The 2,296-nt window shown below is 49.5% G+C and overlaps 1 non-coding gene across 1 annotated transcript; it reads right to left on the bottom strand.

Moving 5' to 3' along the window:
• Positions 1 to 866: 866 nt before the first annotated feature.
• On the bottom strand, positions 867 to 938 carry trnam-cau (transfer RNA methionine (anticodon CAU)). Its single transcript has one exon. It is a non-coding gene; the product is annotated as a tRNA-Met (tRNA).
• Between the last annotated feature and the right edge of the window lie 1,358 nt (positions 939 to 2,296).

The following is a 2,296-nucleotide window of genomic DNA, read 5'->3' as shown; positions in this document are numbered from 1 at the left end:
AACATGAACAACTTTGATTGTGAACTTTCTCCAAAGGTCTGTTATCGAGCGATAGAAAGATGCTGTGCTGGCAGGACAGAGAGAAATGGACACCGAGGACTCTTCGCCCAGGTAAATTCACATTGTTGTGCAGCCTTCTTGGTGTTCAGAAATCGTCTTCACGCAGCAATCTTACGGAAAGTCTATTGCAAAGTGGGCATCGCTTTCTTTGTTGCTACCGCGCAGCAGTTAACATCTGAGCCCCAAGTGTCCCAGATGAAGAGACTCCGAGTGAAACCTTCACTCACTGAGAGTCCTCCCCACGGCCCTGAGCTGAGGGACTGCAGGCAGTCCAACACGGAAGGGACGGTTAAAAATGAACCAGTTTTGCTCCCTCAGCCTCTCTGTCCCAGAGACAGGCAGTGGGACGCCATAAACACGTAGCACCACCATCTCGCGTAGACACAAGCCGTTCAACCCATCGAATCCACGCCGATTGCCTGTCTCTCTCTCTCTCTCTGAGGTTATTCACAATCGTGGGATCCGTCCTAATCGTGGGGGAACTGTGTCTGAGTCGTGATGAGGTTTTTGACATGCTTGTCATTCACGTCTGAACCAGGGTAGCGAATTACTGCAGGGAATGGACGAAACCGCAAGACATTTGTTTCAACTTGACCAGCTGATTGGCATCGCAGAGAACTGGTTTTGCGATCCAGTTCAGAATAAAAACCGCCGAACAACAGAATGCCACTGAGACCTCTAAAACCACGCACCTTGCATGGAGTGGATTTGGCGAGTGCATCGATATGCTACATGCCATTCGGGTATGCAGCTGGCAGAAGAGAGCACCGATCCAAAGGAAATCAGCTCGAGGTGACATTGAATAATAGCAGAGGATGGTTTCGATCCATCGACCTCTGGGTTATGGGCCCAGCACGCTCCCGCTGCGCCACTCTGCTGCCACGCTCTGAGCCCTGTCCACAGAGCGATTCAGCTTTTCATCTGGCACGCGGCTCGCACGTTCGAGACTGATGTCAAAGACCTCCGCTGCTGTCGTGTGATATGCTGTTTCGCAGACGTACGGAGGCTGTGTAAATAGAAACGTTTTTACTAAATTCCCACATTCTGTTGGTCGAACTGTGATGTGATTTCACACTGAATCACAACATGTGTCGCAGCGCAGACGGAGGCCATGCGGCCCACCTTCGCTCTGCTGGTTCTATACTTAAGTCAACGTGTGTCTATTCGTTTCATTCTCAGCGTAAATCTGCACATCTGAACGTGACCACCGAATTCCCTTTTGTGTTCATTGAATCTTCCTCTTTGTCAATGTCCGACAGGGACTTACTGACACTAACCACTCCCTGTACGAAAACGTTCTTCCTCCTGTCACTTTTACTTGTTTTCCTGGTGACCTTAAAATTCTGCCGAATCGTTGTGGACCTTTCAGGTGTGGGAACATTTTCACAACATTATTTCCTGTTTCTAGGTCCCTCATGACTTGGAAAACTTCGGTTCTCCGAGGAGAGCTGTCCCAATTTTCCAATCTACCTTCATTGCTGACATTCCCCAAACACCGCACAGCTCACGTCAACCTGTTCGACACACTACATCCAACCATTTCACTTCCCTGTTTTCTGCCTTGTCCGTACTCCAGACAGCCCAACCTCGTTTCACCAAGGTGCTTTTTGAGAAAATTAATCAGGCAGTTTTGCACAAGTCAAGTTTTAGAAAAACCTCGGGCTCGTCCGGGATTTGAACCCGGGACCTCTCGCAACTCATCACAGTAAGGCACCCAAAGCGAGAATCATACGCCTAGACCAACGAGCCAGCGAGCCGGCGCGCGATGAATGCCCCACACCGCTTGAGTGACCTGAGACGTGCTCACTATGAAATACATTTGAGATTGCTCTAAGAATTGCTAGCGGCAAAGAGTTTCTCGAACAGCTGCTTCTCATTCAGTCTCCCTGCTGCTGTTTGTCACGTCCCCAGGAACCGGGCTCTCTCCACTGGCAGATAATTCAACCATTTTGTTTTGAAACTCTTCTATGACACCCGAGCGGCCAGTGACAAGCATTACCCTCCTCACCATGGGATACAGAGAACAGGAGAAGACCACGCAGATCTCCACGAGTGTATCAACTCGACTGTGCACATTGGGCCAGTATATCACTGTGAAATATTTATGTCCAAGCTTTTTTCCGGAAGCAGATGAGAAGGCGAGGTGCAGAACAGAGCGCAGTTATACGGGAAAGCTGCTAAAGACGACATTGAGTGAATAGGAGAGAGTGGGTTATGGTCCCAACACGCACCCGTT

Source organism: Hemiscyllium ocellatum, assembly GCF_020745735.1.
Source record: "Hemiscyllium ocellatum isolate sHemOce1 chromosome 27 unlocalized genomic scaffold, sHemOce1.pat.X.cur. SUPER_27_unloc_16, whole genome shotgun sequence".
NCBI classification, from domain to species: Eukaryota; Metazoa; Chordata; class Chondrichthyes; order Orectolobiformes; family Hemiscylliidae; genus Hemiscyllium; species Hemiscyllium ocellatum.
This window is presented reverse-complemented; position numbering and strand designations above follow the sequence as displayed.